Here is a 24,987-nt window from a genome sequence, read left to right as displayed (position 1 = left end):
TTTTTGCCAGTCCTTGGCTTAAACTCAGGGCCTGAGAACTGTCCTTGGATTTTTCTCAAGGCTAGAACTCTACCACTTGAGCCTCAGCACCACTTTCGGCTTTTTCCAAGTATGTGGTACCAAGGAATTGAACCCGGGTTTTCGTGCATGCTAGGCAAGCACTCTACCACTAGCCCAAACTCCCGGCCCCAAGTGTTACCATCTTCTTCAGATCATTTTTCTCAATTTTGAGAAAAAATTTCTTAGTATAATGTTGAGCAGAGAGGAACACACTGAACAAAATTCCAGGCAAACTCGAATTCTCCATGCAAAGGCTCACAAAATACTAATGCTAGGAGAGGATTTGCTGAACGAAGTGGAAAACGTTACTCACTCCTCTGCTACTAATCAGTCTTACGTCCCCAACTACTCTTCCTATGAGTTCATCAGCAAAGTAACCCTAAAGCAAGAATGGATGAGTTTCATTGACTGTATTATCTGATCCTTCTGATTATACATATGGACATGTAAGGCAAATGAAAATAGTATGTCTGAAAACACGATTGGCAAATTAAAAAAAATCTTCAGGAGGAAGTTGTTCTGCCTATATTATTTTACTCCTTGAACTGTATACCAGTGACTCAAAATGAATCTTCTACATATAATGGATTGAATGATAACAAAACAAAACTTAAAACTGATTTTCACATTATATTCACATTATATCCCCCAAAACACTTGACAGCACACTATATCTTCATTATAAGATATTTATGAAGGACAAGTGAATCAGGTCACTCTCAGTTTATATATACACCTGTCTGTGTTTATAATCAAAATTTTCCCTATTATTGTTTAATTTAGATAAGTAGGTTAATGCTCAATCGTATGTAAAATGTGTCTGGCTTACTTCTTTAATTTCTCATTTCAGAAGTTTAAATATTCAGCTAATCATTAAAAATAAAATTGCAGTGTCTGGAAATACATAGAACATTTTTAAGATTCAGTTTGCGAGTCTATTAAAATCCTACCCTTGTCCTTTGTGTTTTTAACTTACAAATATAGTGTAACTTTTCAGTCATTATTTTCTAAGACTTTTAGTAGAATCTATTTCCTCATTCTTTATTTCTACTAGAGTATTATTGCTACGAATTATATTTTCTACAAAATATCCATGCTAACTCAAGGCAAAATGAGCAGACATTCTGAGTGCTTTTCTTAGCAAATAGGAACGAAATTGCTCTAGAAAAAAATTTAAAGTACTAGCAATACAAGTAGCAAAAATATCTGTTGAAAGTCAATGCATTTAAATACAGAATGTGTCTGTAATAGTGATTAAGCTCTTCCTTATAATTAAATATCAGCAAGACAATTAGAACATATTATACTTGTATAAGTATACATCTTTAGGAAGATTACTGAAGTAAAAAGGAACGAGTTAAGAAATAGAAACAGAAGGAAAGACAGTGTAAAATAAGCAAAAGTTCTTGAATTCTTTCCACATATCAGTTTCTATTTTGAAAGAGTACCAAAAGAAGGAAAAAAAATTCTTGAATTAGTAATATTCAATCTCTAGCAGCTCAGTACATAATTTTGTCTGTCTCACAATGGATTATCAGATTCATAGTAATCATTTCAAATATTATATACTCAAACAGCAGTTTTGTCATTTAGAAAGCTGAAGGATGTTGCTGAAGACAGTCAAAAATAATTGAAGATAACAAAGAGAAAGGAAAGAAAGAAAAGCAAAGAGAGGAGAGGATGAAAGAAAGATAGGATAGAAATTAATATATAATATAACATATATAAATATAATATATATATTGTCCCAATGCTCTGTTTCACTTCATTCATTCATTTTCCACTTCTGTCCCTTTAACAGAAACTTGTATTTCTAATCCTAATTAAAGAAATGTCTTATAACATTAAAGGGAGGAGAATACTGAGGCAAGTGGATCTTTGAATAAAGTCAGTCGAGTCTTTGTAAGTTGAAGCCCAGACTTGATTTCATAGCAACACCCTGTCCAAAGAAGCAAACAACCACAATTAGCATAAAGCATGTTTTGGAAGTTCATATGTAAAGCTGACATTTATGGTCACAATAATTTCCATACCTTCAAATTCAGTAGCATGTTTTTCAAAAGAAGATTAAAGACATTAAATTCCATTGTCTGTTGATTTCTATGTCATTTCATTCCTTTAAATAGTGTAATAAGAAAGGAAATCAGAGAATTGTTAGTAAAGTTTAGATCAATTCAGTGAAATGATTCACTTTTACTAAAATTATTATTTTAAACACCATGAAAAGATATTTAGCAGCCCTTTACACTTTTGCTTCTTATATTACGACATATCAAAATCAGCACTTGTAAGGCAAAGGAAATAGCTAAATGAATCTAACTGTATAAGCAAATCTATCTTAATTAAATGTATATTTACCTCTGCCACTGAATCTTCATTGCTTTATTCTCTTCTTGGTCCTTTTCATTGCCTGCTCTCTAAGATAATTAGCTTAACAACAACACATTTATTTTATTTTGGATGAATACCCCTCGTTATACATGTTGCTTGTTTGGGTGAAACTTCTTTAATAGAAGAAAATATTGCACCTTTGTCTAATAAGAACATTTCTTAGTGAGAGGAATTTTAGGTAGTGAGGAAATAGGAGCTCTGCCTCCTTTCCCTAGAGCTGACTTCATAGCCTTGAACATGAACACAAGAAAGGAAACTGCAGCTGTAACTCAAGGCCCACCATCACTGTGTGTGTGTGTGTTTTTTTTTTTTTTTTTTTTTTTTTTGCCAGTCTTGGCCATGGGCTCAGGGCCTGAGCACTGTCCTTGGACTTTCTCAAGGCTTAGCACTCTACCACTTGAGCCTCAGCACCACTTCCAGCTTTTTTTTTTTTTTCTATGTATGTGGTACCAAGGAATGTAACCCGTTCATGCTAGGCAAGCACTCTACCACTAGGCCAAACTCCCAGCCTGTATTTGTTTTTGTTTTTGTTTTTTTTCAGTCCTGGTCTTGAGCTCAGGGCCTGAGCACTGTCCTTGGACTTTTCTCAAGGCTAGAGCTCTACCACTTGAGACTCAGCACCATTTCTCCATTTCTATGTATGTGGTACTGAGGAATCGAACCCGGGTCTTCATGCATGCTAGGCAAGCACTCTACCACTAGGTCAAACTCCCAGCCCACCCGTCACTGTGTTTTAATGTCATGATCTGAAAACTCAGAAGAGTCCTCTGAAAATGGATCTTGGGCTAATCCTAAAATGTGGTTGGATGATAAATAAAACTTGATGCAGTTGCTGAAATGATATGTGATTTCTGCCAGGGTATTTGGGAGCTGTTATAAGAAGTTAGATAAATAATTTTAATAAGTAGAAAGCACAAGTATCTTTGTGTGAGAACATGAGTAATTTAACTGGTTTTTTAAGCATAATTAATAATTATTAGAATACATCAAATATTATTTACTGTTCAAGAATAAGCTAATGAAATATTGAGCCACAGAGATGACATAGAAGATACTTAAAAATAATTCATAGTCATGATTTAATATAATTAATTAGTGAATATATGCTGAACTTGAATCAAACCAGAAAAAAATAGTAGGAGTATTGTTATGGATTGAGATTATGAATTTGAAGTAGCTGATTGTAAACTCTAAAAGTTGAAATTGAAGTCAGTTCTAATACACTTGTATTACAGAAACTAATGGAAAATCTTTTGATTAAATACATTTTTCTAAATTATCCATGTATTGTTTTAAGAATGACAAGATACATTAATTTCAAATGATACAAATATTCTGTTACTTTATTTCCCTGCTTTCTTTGTTGTTACTATGGCAGATATACATATGAATCATTCTGTATCTGTGTAACAGGGGTAGTATTACATCTGTTAATACAGCTGAAAATGTGTTATGTGTTCCTTTGTTAGTAAATACAATTTTGAATTATGGTCAATTTATACTAGAAAAAATAATTTATAGAGGCCGGGAGTTTGGCATAGTGATAAGAGTGCTTGCCTAGCATGCATAAAGACCCGGGTTTGATTCCTCTGTACCACATACATAGAAAAAGCTGGAAGTGGTGAAAGTGGCTCTAGTGTCAGAGTGCTAGCCTTGAGGGAAGCCTAAAGACAGTGCTCAGGCTATGAGTTCAAGCCCCATGACTAGCTAATAATAATAATAATAATAATTTGTAAAGTCATTCTTTAATTTTCTAGTACCAGGATACTTAAGTTAGAACATATGCCCATTAAGTAGTGTGAAAATAAGTAATAATTTGGTAACAAATTCTACACTTACAACCATGATTACCTGTTCTTTAGAACTCTGCTTTAAATAATTGCATTCCATTTATCATTGAATAATATTTCTATTATGTAAAGCAATTTTAAAAGATGAGACCAATTAATTATTAGAACCAGATATTTCTGAATAATAATGGGAATGTCGGGTTTTATTGACAAAGTCTTGAAGCCATATCTGTGGTTCTCCCTATTTTAAAATAATTTCTAACACAAAGTACAGGATATTATTACTGCAACATTAGATTTGTTCATGCAAATTTGTTCTATGAAATACATTTTATTTTCTATTGTGATATTTGTAATATTCAATTTTTCATGCTTAGTTCATAAAATAAAACAGCCCTTTACATTACTACACATGTGCTGACAAGAGAAAAATTGAAGTTGTTAAAATATTAGAAAAACTTGACTAAGATACTGCTTCAAGAGACAAAACCAAGATGAGGGGTGGGGGAGGGGGGAGAGAAATGGGGACCAAGACATGAGAAAGGGTGTCAATGTTTGTGAAGTAAACACCTTCTATCTGGTGAATATAATGTAACCCTTCTATAAATTACAATAAAAATATATGAAAAAAGAGAAAGAAAAACAGTCTGTGGAATTAAGTAATCATCACTTAAAATTTGTGTGTCCTATGGCAGGTCATTTGCTTCTGAGTTTCAGTTCATGTAGAACATACAATTTTCATAATAAAATAATTCAGTTTGGTGGAGTATAATTTACACTGTTGATTTAGGTAAATTTTCTAGAATACTACTTAGGTAGAGTTTACACAAACAAGAATTATTATGTGCTTTTTCTCTTAATTACCAGGAAATATGCAAAGAGGCAATAGAATACTTACTTTCCTTTCAGCATCTGTGTGTATTTAATGTATTCTTTATTGTTTAAAATTAAATTTAGCCATCCAGATGACTGAAACTTAGATGTATAAAAATAATTCATATCCATTGTTTAGTTGTTGATTACTGATTATATATACCTGACCTTAGCAGTTCAGCTAGAAAAGAAAATATTATGGGTATTATTATGGATACTATTTAAAACTGCTGCCATCTGTTGAGTAAAAAAAAAATGTGCCCCACTCTTATTTTTGCTTATTTAAATCAAAATTTTTATAGAAGTTATACTTTCCTTATTATATTTGCTTTTCTGTACACAATTGACTGAATTGGTTTTATATGCTGTCCATTTAGAATTGGTTATTTCATATTTCACATTGCCATATCTTATTAGTGCCTATTTTTCAGTAAATAACAATGGGATTTTAGGAGATACAATCCCTGATTTTTTTGTTTTGTTTTGCCAGTCCTGGCCTTGGGCTCAGGGCCTGAGCACTGTCCTTGGATTTTCTCAAGGCTAGAGAGTTCTACCACTTGAGCCACAGCACCACTTCTGGCTTTTTGCTAGGTATGTGGTACTGAGGAATCGAACCTGGGTCTTCGTGCATGCTAAGCAAGCACTCTACCACTAGGCCAAACTCCCGGCCACGATTCCTGATTTTTAAAGGAATGTGTGTGTGTGTGAGTGTGTGTGTGTCTGTATGTGTTTGTATTATAATGAATAGGATATTGAGAAATTTATTGGTTTCTTATAAGTTCTCCCAAAACTTTTAAGATGAAATACACGTTTAAATGAATTTGTGTGAAATATGTCCATATATATGTATGTATATATATATATATTCGATGAGTAAGAGTCATAGAAATAAGACTCTTATCTAAGACTGATTTTGCAAACACAAATAACAATTGATAACATTTCAACTTATTAAACATTTCAGGCTATTAAATATAATTTAAAAGGAGATCTTTATGTGAAGATAAAAATGACTTTGACATATGATCACATAGCTTTTCCTTCTTTCAAGTGCTTCAACATTGCTGTACCCTATTTCTTCTCTACTCTTTTGAAAAGAGAGTTGTGGATATCCTGTTCACTTTTGAATTGCTTATTCCCATCGAAACCACTCTAACCTCTACTATATTTAGAAATCAGGTGAAAGTGTTATAATTAGGGAGATGAACAAGTTCTTAATTTGGAAATCTAAAAGTAATTACTTATCCAATGTTAATGATATCATATAGCTTTATTTCTCATTCTCAGTTTTAATTTCTTTTGTATGAACAGATAAGTTTCCCTGAAACTTAGATTTCTTTTATCATATTTTTCAAATTCATGTTTTACAGACAAAATGCTACAAAAGCTTTGCAAGTTTAGAGATTCTTCCAGTATCCATTTGTACGTATTGATTCTCAGACCTGACACACTTGTGCCTCAGGTTTACTTGGAAAATATCATAACTTTGTGACAATTTTCGAGGTTGAGTTAATTATGACTTTGTTTCTTTGCTTTTCAGTAAAGGGACTTGAATTTGGAAATACTGCGCAAAAGAAAAAAGTCATGACTGTCCCTAAATAATACTGAAATTAAGTTGTGATATGACTACCACTTATCCCAATCCTAGTTATCTTCTACTTACATTTCATGAATAATCTATTGGTAAGGCACTATGAATTTAGTCTCTATCCCAGCTCTTCAAGGACGCATATTTACTTCATAATATTTACTTCAACTCTATTAAATTCTCCAAGAGAGTTATTTTGTTTTGGGTCCCTCCTATTCTTTCTTGAAAATGGCAGAGGCAACTAAAAGCACAATGCAAGGATGATTGTGGTTATCTTTCCAAAAATAGAACACTTAATCATATTAAAAATTCAAAATTACCTTTCTGTTCAGAAATGTTTTTATGTTTTCCTATTTTAACCACTCTAAGAATTCTTGTAAGATGCCCCCATTGACATGTTCAATTATGCAATCAGGTATTTATTGAGAGGTAGAATTTGGTGATTTTATTATGTTAAGGTGATAACTAGATACATTTCTTACTTTTATTACTATTTTTGTTATTTTGCAGTATTATTGCCAACATAAAATTTCTGTATGAACTTCTTTTGTTTATTGATGATCAAGGATGCTGGTCATCGATTTTCAGCATCATATTTTTAGCTCAAAAGGGAATTACTTCTCCAGATTTATTTTAAAACTACCTGATCCCAGAATAGCTGAGTTTACATTAGTACACACACACACACACACACACACACACACACACACACACACACACACACACATACACACACACACGTTTTCCATTCTTCTTCATTTTAGGGTATTTTGTTGTAGAAGTATATTTTTTCCTCAAGAATTTTTTTCAGGGAATACTATTACTCTTGAAAATCCAGAGCTAGTAAGTAATTAACTCAGATGATTTATGCCTAAAGAGAATTTTACTCTCCTGTTCTTTAAATGTCTCCTTGTGGATACACAATCAACATTATGTTTTCTAACAATGCTAATCTTAAAGAGGTAAAAAGTAAAAGATTTGATTCATTATTTTTTTTCCAAACAAGAGGATCATTATCACTATTTTTCTAATAATTTGGCATGTCCTGTTTACTATTATATATATTTGGAACAATGAATATGATAAACAAAATATAAATTAGGTTACAACTGATTTCTATATAAATACGACTCCTTCATTAACTAAGAATAGTTTTATGAAATATTAAGCATATCGTCAAGTTCATTGTCAACTCCTTTTACACATATTATTCAAATTCATATTTAAAGCAATATACCTCATGAAGTCCCTTCTATAATCTGTTTCACCAGATTGTATTGCTCTATAAATATATAAAATGTATTTTGTATTTTATTTTAATTTAATGAATTTCTTACAGTCAGGACTAGATTTTCTTCCTATATTAATCTGTGTGATATGTATAAGATCATACACAAAACTAAGTTAATGTCACATACTTTGTTAGGTTCTACTTTTCAGCAAATTCCTTCTTTGATGCTTTACCATTATGGCATTCACAATGATAGTGATTGAGATTTCCAAACGGAGAGAACACTACTTCCACATCATTGTCGAAAGACTAATTCTCCAATCAGTCAATTTTAAAGTGATGCTCACTCCCAATTTTCTTCTTGTACCCAATGCACTGAATTGGTTATGTTGTATATAAAATATGGGAAGCAAACTCTGTTTCTTTCTAAATATTATTTTATCTTCCTTGTATATGCTGTTTTATTTTAAATTAAATTAATATTTATTTTAACACTGAGGTATTTCCTAAAAAATATTCCACTACATCCAAACACAACTATTTGAAGATGTTCTATTCTTTCATGCAAAGTGATGGCCAGCAACTTTCATTTAAGATACACACAGAATAAGTCAATCATCAAAATACACATTATACTATAATCACTTATTTTTGGAAAGAAAAAATATTGGGGGTGGGGCAGTGAATAATTGTCAAATCTATGATGTGCCATTGTTCTAGATACTTAAATATACAAAAACTATTTAGGTAAATATCCATAAAAGACTCTTTAACTAGACATCAGAATCTTCAGTTAGTTTGTTTAATGCAAAGTATGAGAAACCAGTATAAGAGATATTTACCTTAGACCAGGACAAAAGTTTTTGGTTCAGAAATTTATGGTTGTTAATAATATACATAGTCAGGGCTGGAAGTTTGGCCTAGGGGTAGACTGCTTGCCTATTATGCACAAAAACCAGGGTTTGATTCCTCAATACCATATACATAGAAAAGGTGGAAATAGTGCTGTGGTTCAAGTGATAGAACTCTAGCCTTGAGAAAGCCAAGGGTAGTGCTCAGGCCTTCAATTCAAGCCCCAGGACTGGAAAAAAATAATATCCATAGTCTGTCTGCATTTATATGGGAATTTTTATTTGAATTATGCAGTTTCCTCTATCTTTTACAGATACTGCAAGAGCTCTTCAAGCCAGAAATATGGTTAATAATGAAACTACACAGACAGTCTTCGGTATGATTTCTACATTTCTGGTTACAAGATGACAATATCCTTATGAGAAGAAACATTTATCTATGTTAGAGATATTATATTAAAATCTCAACTATTATTTTGTTATTTTTTATGTATTATGTCTCTTGTGTGCAATGGTGCATTAAGGCGGAAGTAATTAGCTTTTTGTTGTTTCCCCCCTTTTAAAAAGCCCTCATTAATGGCAAAACCTGCTTTAATACTCTGTCACAATTTTTAACTAAAAAGTTCAGCATGTGTACATAAGTATATTTCAACAACAGGGAAGTAACTTTGATTGACCTTTCTGAGGAGGAAATTATTGAAAATTTCCATCAGATGGTTTCTCTTTTTCCCCAGCCCATTTCCTACTGACCTTTTGTGGGTAATTCTGAATTAGATTTATATTTCCTTTGGTCTTTGTGATATTTACTATTGAAATATCATTTGCTTTCAGGATCATTTTAAGAGGTTCCCTGATGCACATAGCATACCTATAAATGAAGCACAGAAACATCATGAAGTCTTCTTATCTCTGTTTATTCTCTCCTACAATAATACACAAAGATGTATATGTAAATACATATAGGTAATATATACTTTAATTCTGAAAATATAAATTTTATTGTAAACAATGATTATTTCTATCTTTGTAACCTATTATCACTTAACCATTTTGTTAAGTGCTTAATAAAATTTGATGTTGATAAGATAAACATGCTAGTGAAAAACCAAAAAGGTTATAATTTTATATATATCCATAGCATTATTTTTCATTTTAGTAAAATTTAACACAGATCTTTTTATGCTTAGTTTTTCAAGGCGTGAATATATGAAAAAGAGAGAAAAGGAAGCTATAGCATTTGAAAATTTTACACAAGGGCTACACTGAGAAAGTTCAACATCCAGTGCAGTAACATATGATACAGTTAAGGATTCTATATCATTATGTGTATTTCTTGGTCATTTAAGAGAGAGATTAGTTGAGTGCCCAACTTAAGAGGTCAACATGTTTTTATTAGATCTTCAAGGACTCAGTGACCTTGCCATAATTCCCCACTTCTATTCTGACAATTACTATTTTCTCCTCACTGAAGACTATCAATATCAAGTGAAAGTCTATTACTACAGGATGAACAAAAAATAAATGATATTTAAAGCCTAATGCTGATAAAAAGTCAAACTAACTCTTAAAGTATGAATTTTTTTTAGTACTCAATGATGTCTGAATATAAAACATATTTTATATCTATCCATCTCTGATCTAAATGTTTGGGAGTACTGATGATTAGAAAAATTAGTCAAATAGGAAATAAGATGATTATCAGCAGCACAAATCTGCCCACACAAGAAGCAAATAAAAATGGGTTCCAAATAGGGAAAAAGGAAGTAAAACTATCGCTCTTTGCTGATAAAATGTTTCTGTACATAAAGAACCCTATGGATTCCACTCCCAAGTTATTCAAACTAATACAAAACTTTGGTAAAGTAGCAGGGTGTAAAATTCACTCAAAAATCAATGGCATTCCTGTATTCCAACAACAAAAAGAACAAAGGTGAAATCAGGAAAGCTATTCCTTTTGAAATGATCTCAAAGAAAATAAAATACTGAGGAATTAACTTAACCAATGAAGTTATAGGCTGAGAAGATAAAAACTTTAAGATCATAAAAAAAGGAAAATAAAAACAGATCTAAGGAAGTAATCTCCCTTTATCCTGGATTGGAAGAATTAACATCGTGAAAGTGGCAATTCTTGCAAAGGCTATCTGCAAATTCAATGCACACCCATCCATATCCCAGTGTCATTGTTTAACAAAATAAAGGAAGCCATCAAAAACTCTTATAAAACAATAAAAACCCAAAATAGCAAAAACAATCCTTACCAGAAAGTACAGTGTTGGAAGAATATCAATACCAAACTTCAAATTCTTCTATAAAGTAGAGTAACCAAAGCAGCTTGGTACTGGCACAAGAAAAGGCCAAGGGGCAAATGGAATATAACTGAAGATCTAGAAATCAACTCACAGACCTATGGCCATCTGATCTTTGATAAAGGAGCCAAGAATACTGGCTGGAAGAAAGACAGCCTCTTCAACAAATGGTGCTGGCAGATATGGCTAAATACATGTAGAAAACTAGTTAGATCCTTATCTGCTTCTCTGCACCAGAATCAAATGCAAATGAATCAAAAACCTTGAGGTAAAAGCAAACAACCTGAAATAGGAAACACACTTGGACTCCTGGCACAGGTCAAAATTTTCTTTTTTTTTTTTTTTTAGGCCCAGAAACAAAAGAAAGTTTGGATAAATTGGACTGCATTAAACTTCAGAGCTTGTGTAAGGCAAAGGAAATAGCCAGCAAGATAAAATGGAAGCCCATTAAGTGAAAAAGGGTCTTCACTTGCAAAACAACCGACATGGATATTAAATCTAAAATATATCTACAGCTCAAGAAATTGAATCTCTGACAAACAAATCCTCAAAGAAACCACCATCCCATTAAAAGCTGGGATAAAGACTTAATGGAAGATTTCTCTGAAGATAAAATAAGAATGGCCAATATAAACATAAAAATGCTCAACATCTCTGTCTATAAATGAAATGCAAACCAAGCTTGAGATTTCACCTCACTCTAGTTAAAATGGCCACTATCCAGAAATCTAATAACAACAGGTGCTGGCAGGGATGCAGCCAGAAGGGATTGCTTCTGTATTGTTAGTGGGAGTAAAAACTTGTTCATCTACTCTGGAAAGCAGTATGGCAGTTCCTCAAAAGACTAAGTATAGAGCTCCCCTATGACCCAGCAATCCCACTTTTGGGCATCTAGCCAAATATCCAGAAATAAAGTAATGCTAAACCTACTGACACAGCCAAGTTCATTGCAGTATTATTCACCATAGCTAAGATATGGAACCAACCCAGATGCTACTTAGTAGATGACTGGATCATGAAGATATGGTATATTTATATGAAAATCTACGCTGCCATCAGAAAGAATGACATTGCCCCATTTGTAAGGAAATGGAAAGTCTTGGAAAAAATCATATTAAGTGAAGCAAGACAAACCCAAAGGAGCATAGGCTCCATGGTTTCCCTCGTTTATAACAATTAGTATACATGGAGGATTCTTGTAACAGAGGATCATAGTATCTCTAAAGCTATGTACATGTGGCCATATAGTATGACACTAAGAGAAATGAACTCCAGGGTGTGGAAACAAGAGGTTTATCTTTGTGGTTGTTGTTCTTAATGTACTGTGTGAAGCTATTTCTTTACTCTTCCTTTCCCCTTATGGTTTAATCATTTGTTATTGTATTGGAATGTGGTACCTAGTTTATTGTACATATGTTTATTTGTCAATTTGAAAAAGGGAAGGTGAGGGAAAAACAAGATGAGTAGGAGGAAGTGGGGGGGGGAAGGAAAAGGGTTTCAATATTCAAGAAATAATATATCTACTATCTGATCAATGTAACTGCAATCCCTCTGTAGACCACACAATAAAATAAAAATAAATTTAAAAAATTGCTCATATATATATAGTACATATGCATATGCATATGTATATGTATATGTGTATGTATAGTATCAATGCATAACAAAGAGTAATAGAAAGCATTGCAACTTGGGAAAATGAGATTACACAGTGGATTATATTAGTTCAAAACATTTTATGAATGCTTTTATCTAAGTCACGATGTTTGACTTACACTTCAGCATAAATTGATGGAAGAAAGGAGGGTTCAAAGAGAAACATCATTAGAGCAAACACACAATGATGGAAATTTGTAGAAAATGTTAGGAAAGAGACAATTATATTTTGATGCTAGGTGGAATGAATATAACATCTAAGCACAGAACGTTTGCATTAAATGAAAGAGATTTGCGACTTATTCCTCAGATTGCATAAAAAATTATTCAGTAAACACATAACTAAACCCTATTTGAGAAAAAATTGGAAATAATTTGATTAGGGAGGAAAGATAAAAGAAGACATCTTTAAGAAGCTACAGTATTTATGGTGACAGTTAATCAAGTTTAAGTGCAAAAATTAGGCATCAGTTCAATATTTTGACTTGTAGAATAATGATATATTTTCCCCACAAAATCATGTTTTTAGATAATTTAATATTATTTCAGAAATGTTAACACTTTAAGTTATGAATTATTTTTATTCGGTTTTATACTATAATGTTATTAACAGTATATTTCCAAATATATTAATGTAAAAATAGCATACATTACACTTTGTTCATTCTGTATGCTATGTTAAATTCACTTTAAGTGAGTATTATAGTTTCTTATCAGTTTTACAACATTCATTTATTTGCAATAGCAAATAAGCAAAAAATGTGTCAATACTGAATATATAACTAGAACCAAATCTTACCCTCAAAATGTTTCTAAACGTAACACTATTATAACCAGATATTTATAATCAGAAAAGAAAATCATCAGCAAAGATTTGTTTCTGAAATCTTGACTAAGAAAGCCCACAATTATTTGCTCTCTTGAAAATATTTGTCAAAAATGGGAGGCATAGTTCAAGTGGTACAGCAGATGTGAGGGGTAATGAGAAAAAGAAAAACTGAAAGAGTGCAAGGTCCTGAATTCAAGCTCCAGTACTGGCATGTGAAAAAGAAAGAATTTGTAAAAATTTTCTAGAAAAAGAATAAAATCACCATGCTGTATTTTTCTCTACATTCTTTCATCAGGATATCAGGATGCAAAAGTTTCCTCACTTCTCTCATTTTTACTATTACATAGTTGGGAGAGCGAGGGGGAAATGTTAGTGCACAGCTTCTAAAATGTTGTAACTGAACCTGTGTCTCTGGTTTAGTTTGATTACTTTGAGACTGCATTGAGTTATTTATTTTTGTATTATAATTCCTTCAATATTATGGCTGAAGGAGAGACATTAACTATATTGTTTGTGAATCTGGTATTTTGGCTGGCCTGGATGGAGCCAGCCAAGCTCTGTTCTATTTGCTCAGCCCAAGTTTTTCAAACATGGATAAAGACGATGTATCTCAAAGTGCCTGGGAGCTTAGTGCTGGCTATTACCAAGGAGCTTCAGCTCTGTTCATAAGGTGTTCTTATTGATTATGTGAACATTTTGTAAGAGCAAATATTTAAGACTTAATTAAAATAAGCACAGGACGCTTTCAAGAACACAAGCCAGATAATTGGCATCGTGCCATTTATACTAAAAAAGTATTGATCAAAAGTAGTTTCATGAAAATGCTGTCCACAATATAATACCTGTCTTACAAAATTAAGAAAATGGAATGAAAGGTGTGTTGGGAGGGATAAGTAAGAATGTTGAAAGAGATGACATTAATCAAATGGGTTGTATTTATAAACTGCTTTTATAAATGGTAACTCCATTGCACTGTTTTTTAAAGTACTCTCAGGGCCGGAGGGACAAAGTTCAAATGTTCTTTTTTATCCTCATTCCTCTCATGTGTGGAAGTTAGTTCTAATATACATTTATCCATATATATTCATATATAAATATGTAAATACACAAAGGATTCTGTGCACATATACACAAACTTATTAACTATAGCTATACACAGGAGAAAATTCAGGTAGTTGACCTTTTGAACAATCAAATGACAGTATTACAAATTGAATACCAGGAAGCTGGTATTTGATATCTAAACGGTGGTTGGTAAGATCAAAGGCAATGTGTAGCCATATAAGGAAAGGAAGAGTGAAAGAATACAGTCATATATACAGTCAGTGTATAAATGTAAAAGTGAAAATAGCAAAATAGAAAGGATGCTGAAAAAAGGAAATTAAAGCAGAACTGAGAAGTTGGAAAAACCTCCCATGCTCCTGGATTGGAAGAATCAACATCTTGAAAATGACAATCTTACCAAGGGTTCTCTACAAATTCAACACAATACCCATCAATATTCCAATATCATTCTTTAAAGAAATAGAAGAGGCAATCTGAAATTTCATATGGAATAATAAAAGACCCCGTATAGCAAAAACACTTCTTAGCAGAAAGAACAGCCCAGGAGGAATTTCAATACTAAACTTTAGACTCTATTACAGAGTTATAATTATCAAAACAGCTTGGTACTGGCACAGAACAGGCCTGAAGACCAATGGAATAGAACTGAGGACCCAGATATTAAACCACAGATGTATGGCCACCTAATCTTTGACAAGGGAGCCAAAAAAAATAGAATGGAAGAAAGACAGCCTCTTCAACAAGTTGTGCTGGCAGAACTGGTTAAGCACCTGCAGAAAACTAAAGTTGGATCCTTCTTTGTCACCTTGCACTAGATTTAATTCCAAATGGATCAAAGACCTGGAGGTAAAAGCTGACACACTGAAAACTTTACAAGAAGGAATAGGAGATACACTAGGCCTCCTTGGCACAGTTGAAACTTTCTTAATAAGGACCAAGAAACAAAATGAATCAGAGAAAGGCTGGATAAGTGGGACTACATTAAACTGCAGAGCTTTTGAAGGCAAAGGACGTAGCTAGTAAATTAATTAGGAAGCGTACAGAATGGGAGAAGATCTTCACCAAAAAAACAACGGACAAAGGCCTCATATCTAAAATACATCAACAGCTCAAAAAATTGAATCACCCCAAAACTAATCTCCAAAGAATAACCAATCCATTAAAAGATGGGCCAAAGACTTAAAGAGAGTTTTCGCTGAAGAAGAAATAAGAATGGGCTATAGACACATGAAGAAATGCTCCACATCTCTGGTCATAAAAGAAATGCAAATCAAAACAACTCTAAGATTCCACCTCACTCCAGTTAGAATGGCCAGGATCAGGAAAACTAATAACAACAGATTCTGGGGGGGGGGATTTGGCCAGGAGGGAACACTACTACACTGTTGGTGGGAGTGCAAACTGGTTCAACCACTATGGAAAGCAGTATTGCAGTTCCTCAAAAGACTAAACATAGAGCTCCCCTATGACCCAGCAAATCCACTACTAGGCACTTACTCAATCATCCAGAAACAAGGACATACTAAATCCACTAGCATAACGATGTTCATTGCAGCACTATTTACCGTAGCAAAGATATGGAACCAACCTAGATGTCCCTCAGTTGATGAGTGGATTAACAAGATGTGGTATTTGTACACAATAGAATTCTATGCTGCTGTCAGAAAGAATGACATCGCCCCATTTGTTAGGAAATGGAAAGATTTAGAAAAGATCATATTAAGTGAAGTAAGCCAGACTCAAAAGAACATAGGCTCAATGGTTTCCCTCATTTATCATAATCAGTAGAAACCTTGGGCTCTCCTAGCAGAGATTTGCAATAGAGCAAAACCTAGATACATAAGGCCATATAATATGATGCTAAATGAAAGGCCCTCTAGGATAAAGAAACAAAACCCATATAATGAGTGATTGTTGTCCTTAATGTACTATGTTATGTCTCATCTCTTTTGCTGTCCCTTGGTTATCTCATATTGTTACAGTATCTCACTTTGTTATCTGATATATTGGATATATTTTTATTTGGTTATTTGAAATTGGATAGGGAATGGGGGAAAACAAGATGAGAGGTGGTGGTCAGGGGGAGGGAATTGGTGACCAAGACATGTGAAAGGGTACCAATGTATATGAATTAATGCACCTTCTATCTGGTGAATATAATGTAACCCTTCTATTAATTACAGTATAAATATATGAAAAAAATAAAGGATGACTGAATTTTGGAGAAGTGTGTAAGGATGATGAAAAGAGTGATATTAAAGCTGGGTGAGGTGGCTCACACCTGTAATCCTAGCTACTCAGGAGGCTAAGATCTGAGGATTGTGGTTCAAAGCCAGCCTGGACACTAGAGTACATGAGACTCTTATCTCTAATTAAGCACAAGATAATCTGAAGTAGAGCTGTGGTTCCTTCTATAGGATGGTATCCTTCAGCTGAAGAGTTCAGGGACAACACCGAAACCTACAGTTTAAAGCCACAGGACCAACAAAACACATGAGTTTGTACACATGAGCTAACATGTTCAAATGTAAATCTTTTGTTCAACAATTTTAAGATAATAAAATTATAATTAATGAAAAACCATCTTGGAATCATTGCCATACAAAGAAATAAGATATCCTTAGAGTGTTGGTAAATTACCTCTCAATAAGAAATGCCTGATGTATACTGTTAGACACTTTGCATGGAATAAATTCTTTTCCTGTGATGACTTTTGAGTTACTATAACATTAACATGTTACTAAATGTACAGCTGTAAATTGACAAAAAAAATTTTCTTACCCATTGTTACTAGCAGTTTCACGCACACCATTCTGCACATCCAAATTTTAATGTCAGTTTTGCATTCGTATTTAACCAGACATACGTTGACAGTGCCACGGAAATTATGCAAATGTATTTATTAGCAAGACAGGGATAGTTCCTGTAATAACAAATTTGTGTTAGGGGAAATATGTATGAGACTGGAAAACACTCTAAATTGTTCGTATTTGCATTATTAGAACCATTCCTGAAATTATGTTCTTAATGAAGATGGTAATGTCACTTTGTCATAGAACACAAGGTGTTACCTCATGTCTGATTTGTTGTGCTAAAACTAATGAACAGTTTGAAAGTATTTCATTTTAAGTTACAGCTCACATCTTAGTGAAATTATTGTATTTTATTCAGGAGACAATCTAAAATGTGTACACTGCCATAATATAGGAGGGCTTTTTGTGTCTGAATAAATCTTGGAGTTTTAGCCATCCTTTACAGGGTTTAGACATGTTTTGCAGGACTGAATGGAGGAGGCTTAGAATCCAGATCTGCTACTTTGCATAGACTTTTATCCCACTGACATCTTGTTGTATAAGGTGGTATTTTTTTTAAAGAAGGCTTTTTTTGGCCAGTCCTTGGTCTTAAACCAGGACCTGAGCACTGTCCTTGAGCTTTCTCAAGGCTAGGGCTGTGCCACATGAGCCACAGCACTATTTACAACATTTTTTATGTATATGGTACTGAGGAATCAAGAGGTCTTTCTCATGCTAGGCAAGCAGTCTACCACTAGGGCAAACTCCCGACCCTAAAAGACTATTTTTTTTTCCTACATATTGATAACATTTGATAACACCTTTTATGGGATGGAAAAATTAAATGACTTTTTATAATGTTCAATTTTTATTTTGAAAGATAAACTCTTTGTTTCATCAGTTAGTGAGAAATTTTAAAGAAATTCATTTCATTATAGAAGTAAAATATTAATAAAACCATACATTTAATTAAGTAGCATGGTTTAATTGTTCTCAATCTTAAAATTGCATTCCTAAAGGGAATATTAGAAAACTTTAAAATTAAATGATGAACATCTTCTACTAAATAGCCATGTGTTGACTACAGACTGATTCCAAAACACAGTTTTATTGGTTTACAAAAATAATTTTCTATTACATGTGTATGTAAAATATGGTACTTTTGTAGAAATTTATTAACACATAAAACATTTAATATTATTCTTCAATTAATACTTTTACCTATTCAAACAACAACTAAAACTGATTTCCTTCCACCTCAATGAGAAAGAAGACCGCTCAAGTTTCTTTTGGATTCAGACAAAGTCACTATGTTTAATATAGTTTCATTTTTTGGTATATGAAAAAACCATTATTTTTATATGTGTATAAGTATATGTCATTACTGCAGCTCCAACTCAAGTAATGGATGTCTTCACTGAGCTTTTTGCTAAAGGGTTGCACTTGAGATATAGTTCTATTTTCAGCTTTTTTGTTATGAATTGGGGCTAAGGGTCTTACGAATCTTCCCTTCAAACTTCCATCCTTAACATCTTGAATAGCTAGTATTTAGGATTACAAGAAATATATCACTCCCTGGAATATATCTATGTACATATATATATGCATGCATATACACACTTATAGATAGATATGCATGTGCTTATGCATTGAAAACTGTAACATAAGAAACAAAGATAGGAAGGCAGATGTATGTTGGGAGTGAAAAATAAAATTGCATAAGTGAATATACCTTCCAATGTTTTCCACGGATTGAACAAAGATATAAAGGATTGTAGATGAGAAATTGAAGGATAATTATAATATGGATGAAGAGGATTTCAAATATAGAGAACACATGCAAAGGTGAAAAAGAAATACATCTTTTAAAAGTTTAGGAAAGTAAATAGAGAAAAGGAATTGTAGCTGAGAAATGAGAAGGAAATCAGTAGATATTTTCAAAGGAATAACCTAGCTTAGTTTTTTAGATCAAATTTTTATTTCAGTCAGATTGACAACTCATTCTGATCTTTGACTAGAATGCTAGACTCTGAAATACTCAGATTTTGTTTCCAGTGCAGGAAGTAGGGCTTGGTTGTCATTCCACAGCCTTAGTCCTCTTTCCACTAGTTGCTTCAAAAATGGTAAATTCCAAGAGAGAGCTTTCTAAAGGCAAAGAACAGCAGCTGATCAGTATCTAGAGGAAATTTGCAGTTGTTTTCTAACAGAATGAATGGGTGAGATGGGCTATATAATCAGGGGGAGGAAGGTTGAGAAGTTGAACGAGAAAGAATATTATATAACTGTTATGTACATGTGTTAAAATAGAACCACAAAACATGTTGAGGTAGATGTGGGAAAGGAAATGGAAGAGAATGGGTGAGATTGATACAGATGAACCATGTGCATATATGAACTTGTCAAAATGAAACCCCTTTGGTGGTAATAAAAATGTAGGATTTTTTTATGTAATTAGGAAAATAAACTGTAATAGAAATCAGGAATTGGAGTAGACAGAATAGTTGGGGAAGTTTAGTTTTATGTAATTTCATTTATTTTTATGTTTAATGTTTAAAGGATTTAGGTTAATTTTACATATGAAGTACACAAGCTTATTATATAGACCTGTAAGATGTAAAACTAACAGAAAAAAAAACTGTCAAAGGAGACTTTAAAGATTTGGATTGGAACAAACACAAAGTTGAATTTATATTGGGAAGTATGGATACCCAATGAAATGGATAATTTCTTTGTATTCCCTTTTCATTGTATTTTATTTTGGGGGTAATGTGTAGAGGGGGATACAGTTACATTCATCAGGTAGTGGATACATTACTTCTCACACATTGAAACTCCTTCAGATTTTTGTCCCCATTCCCCTTCTGCCACCCCCTACCAATCATCTTGTTTTTTCCCTTCCCTTTCCTATTACAAATAAACAATGTATATACAATATGCCAGGCAACAAAGTCAGATACTGTAACCACATAAGATTAACCAAAGGGGGGAAAAAAGAGAAAAGAAATAACTTCACATAGTACATTAAGAACAACAATCACAAAGATAAACCTCTTGTTTCCAAACCTTAGAATTCATTTTGTTTAGTTTTGGATAAAAGTGGCCAAAACCGTGCATTGATTGCTGTTTTACTTAAAAATCCTAAATATTTAAGTAAAGGAAGTCAAATGACTCTGCTAAATTTGAAGGTGAGAATGTTACTGAGATTTAAATAGGTAATTTTTGGACTTCAATATTTTAATGCTTTAATACTATATTGATATACAGCCCTCCACAAAGAAATAATCATAAAATAATAGCTGCAAAAAGAAAAGGGAGGAAGAGAAATAGGAAGAGAAGAGGATAGAAACTAATTTGTCAAGACACAAAATTCATACCTTGAAAATACATGAATTAAGTCATAATGTAATTTATAGTAGTGAAAGTTAGAAAAGGATTTCAGACTAGATTTCAGGATGACTCCCAGAGTTATACGCTAAGAAATTAATGCAACTCTAAAAATAAAACACTTCAAAGTCAAGTAAAGCTAAGACTCCAACTGTGACCAAAAAATAGATCAAATAGTGCAAATTTGCAGAGTAGTTTCAAAATCTGCACTTTAGCTTTTGGCTTACATATTTTCTAGCAAACTTGAGGCTCTGGGAATAGTCCCTAAAATCAACAAGGGAAAAATAGAAGAAGATCACATTCAGGAATTTGTGTATGTGTGACTTGAAACACCAATTAAACATGTTTGAAATAATGACATTGGTACAAGCTATCTAGAAATAGGCATAAAAAACAGGAAAAATAGTATGAACATATTGATGAAATCTATATGAAAAGTTTATGTTCTTTTCTACTGGAAGAGCCATAGATCAACACTAGGAAGGAAAATACTGGGTTCTTACAGAAGGAACAAGTTAACATATTTATCTTGCAGAGTAGAAGAGTAGACTAGATAGAGTGCTTGAGAAGTAATAGTGAATATATTGATTACAAATTTAAATCAGAAGGTGCATCAAAACTTTTTCTTTTTTTTTTTTGCCAGTCCTGGCCTTGAGCTCAGGGCCTGAGCACTGTCCTTGGACTTTCTCAAGGCTAGAACTCTACCACTTGAGCCTCAGCACACTTCTGGCTTTTTTCTATATGTGGTACCGAGGAATCGAACCTGGGTCTTCATGCATGCTAGGTAAGCACTTTAACCACTAGGCCAAACTCCAGTCCCTTTCATAAGTTTTTGAAAAGTTAATTATATGATTTTTGGATCAGGGTTTCACCTGGACCAAGAGAGCATGAAACATATGAGTAATATGGAAATGAAGATATTGCAAAGAGAATAACTGTAATAGATCACATTTAATCAAGTTATGGAGACAAAGACACGATGGTATCATAAAACAGGAGAAAGATGAAATAGGAATTGTAAATTATGGTGAATTCAGACTGTTATATTAGAGTAACCCATCAAATACATTGGGAAATGATAGGTATTATTGAGACAGTGACATACTTGACATTGGAATTAGTTGAAAAACAGTTGTAATGACCATGAAAACATCCAAGGAATAAATGTATGTTGGACTATCCAAATGAAGTGGCTTGCAAAGTTATTTGACATAAGATCAGATTAACACAATTATGCAGAATATTAATGGGTACTACAGAGGTAAGATTATATACTTTCTATACCGCAGTATACAAAGTTTCGATCATTGAAAGCTAACTACTACTTCCAGGGAAATATTAATTGAATAAATATACACAATAAAAGTTGAAATGAAAACACAAGTTTTTAGGTATATTATATATTAGGTATATGTTTTCCTCTAAGTCTCTAAAAATTATTAAGACTGAGTTGTCTGATGCTCATATATTTTAGGAAAATGTAAAACTTTTGTATGGGTTGAAATACATGTATACCATTCTTTTAATGTTTGCTAATTTGCACCTAAAATAAAAAAATGAAATTCATATATTGAACAAACAATGATTTGTTGCAAAAGAGCAATCTTCTCAATTGTAACTGTATAAGTAGTAGAAAATATTTCTATAAACAAATAGCTAGCTGGCTGGCTTAAGTAAAGTATATATTGTTATATCAATAGTAAGAATTAGTAGGACAATCTTAGAACCTACAATTATTGAAAATAGATATTCCCTACAGTACTATTTTCTTTAACCTGGAGGTTTAATCCTTACAAACATTTCTTTTCATAGAATATAGGAAAATCGGGGCTGGGAGTTTGGCCTAGTAGTAGAGTGCTTGCCTAGCATGCACAAAGACCCAGGTTCGATTCCTCGGTACCACATACATAGAAAAAAGCCAGAAGTGGTGCTGAGGCTCAAGTGGTAGAGCTCTAGCCTTGAGAAAGTCCAAGGACAGAGTTCAGGCCCTGAGCTCAAGCCCAGGACTGGCCAAAAAGAAAAAGAATATAGGAAAATCTTGAGGAAATTTAATGTTTTATATATATATATATATGTGTGTGTGTGTGTGTGTGTGTTTATATATGTGTGTATATATGTATGCGTGTGTGCATGTGTGAGCAGAATGCTATGCATAAGGGAGTGAACTTGATATGTTGTGGAGAGAAATCCCTGTTATAAATTAAAACATATTAATTGAGATATGGTAGATTCAAAAAAGAACCCAAATATTCCTTAGACAGACAAAATCAAAGTTCAACAAAATAAACACCAGAAAGCAAATACTTGAAAAGGGTGAGGTGGCATCAGAGGGAAAGTGGTAGACAATGAAGAGAACAGAAGGAGAATGCAGTCATAAATTCAATATATACTCAGCAAATTTAAGAAAAGGAAGAAAGAGATTGATAAAGGAGGCATGAGAATATGGAAAAAGCTGTCACTGATTGAGTCACATTGTGCTCATTAGCTACTTTACTAAATGGCATTTCTTTGCCTTACTATTTAAACATAATAAAAATAATAAACTGTCAATTTAAAGGTTATTAACAATTGCAGGTGAAATACAAACAAATCAAACATGCACAAAAATAGAGCAAAATAGGTTTTCCTATTTTCTGTGTGTATATACTCATTTTATACTATAATATTATAGTATAAAATTATATTATAAGTCAAGACTGAAAATAACATTTAAAATGTTCTAACATGATTCCATGTAATTGGAAATGGAGGCTGTTAGGTGACAGCTTTGGGCTCCTTATGATAATAAACATATAGACATGAAAGTATCCCAGCACTTACAGAATAATTGATCTTGATTATTTAGGAAATGGCATAATAACATTTTTTCTAGAAAATATGACATAGAAATGTGGCCCCCTCTGATGGCCCCTTAAATATCTGTAGACCCTATAACTAGTGTAAAAATATAATCATATCAGCTCATTAAAATCAGGATTTCTAATGACCCAGATACTTCAGTAATAACTTTATAATTCATTATACTCCCTGTAGTTACTCTTCTCCCTCAATTCATGGATTCCTTCTTTTGTGCACCCCAATCCCCCAAAAGAATCTTGTTTCAACTTCCTGCTATTCATTTTATAATAATGGTTTTATAATTTCAGATTTCCAAGGAATTGCAATCTGTTGAAATGACTACTGAGGAATATAGAATGATAATGAGGAAATGTAGTTAAAACTACTATTTATGTTCTCATGACTAAGTGTTTCAAAGATGACTACATTACCTTACAAATGCTTCATCTTTATTTCAACAAGTGATTCATTTGAATATGGCTTAATTATTTTCTTTTCCTCACTCACATTCTCTTACAGGCAAACATAAAATCTGTTGGGAGCAATTTCTCAACATCCTAACATCTCAATACTTACATTCCAGATTCCAAAAGGAAATGTGAGTCACCTGAAGAGGAATAAGCACCAACTAAGGACTTATAAAAGGACTTTGCAAATTACTTAGGAAGAGAGTTGGTATGTTTATGTTTGTTCAGGGACAGATGAGTCACGTAAGAGGAAGCATGATTTTGTTTATAGTTAATAAATATGTACGTGGTTTTCCATGTTCTAAAAGATGAGGCTGATAACATTGTACCTAATATTTTAGCTAAGCTGACCAAATATTTTCCAGAATTTTTTTCCACCTATGATTCTTCGCTGGAGTTGACTAAAGCAAAACATTGCACACTAGATTTTGAGAAAGAACATGGATAGTATTAAGAGCATGCAGTATTTGTTATAGTTTGTGTTTTGTGTAACATACTTGCTAACTCACCTCTTGGATGAAAAGCAGTAAGGGGACTTCTGTATCCTCCACCAACTGTCAGGTGTTCCCTTCAGTTTCTCCCGCTTCCAGGTATGCTGGTCCTCTCCTATCAACCACCACCAGTCTTCTGTTGTCTAGCACCTTGCTGAAGTTGTACAGTTGTAGATTTGGGGAACAACAAGGGTTCCAACTCATTTCATAGGCTTAGAAAACCCTGTTTTATTCATGGGTGTAATTTACCAACCAGAGTTTTATTAGAGAAGAATCATTCTGAGTGGTACATAACAAAATAACTGGTATAAGGATTTGTGCATGCAATTGGGATACCAGTTAAGCATCTTCAATTGTTTCTCTTACTAGAAACAG

General features: G+C 32.9%; 1 long non-coding RNA gene across 1 annotated transcript; it reads right to left on the bottom strand.

Annotated features, from left to right (window-relative positions):
* Positions 1-1,746: 1,746 nt before the first annotated feature.
* LOC150056795 (uncharacterized) lies at positions 1,747-17,608 on the bottom strand. Its single transcript, XR_016536988.1, has 4 exons — positions 17,422-17,608; positions 9,535-9,652; positions 2,094-2,176; positions 1,747-1,999 (listed from the first exon to the last, which is right to left on the bottom strand). It is a non-coding gene; the product is annotated as an uncharacterized LOC150056795 (long non-coding RNA).
* Positions 17,609-24,987: the final 7,379 nt, after the last annotated feature.

The sequence above is a fragment of the Megascapheus bottae genome, chromosome 11, assembly GCF_031878675.1.
Source record: "Megascapheus bottae isolate mThoBot1 chromosome 11, mThoBot2.hap1, whole genome shotgun sequence".
In the NCBI taxonomy this organism is placed as follows: domain Eukaryota; kingdom Metazoa; phylum Chordata; class Mammalia; order Rodentia; family Geomyidae; genus Megascapheus; species Megascapheus bottae.
The sequence above is the reverse complement of the archived record's forward strand: the minus strand, read 5'-3'. Positions and strand labels throughout refer to the sequence as shown.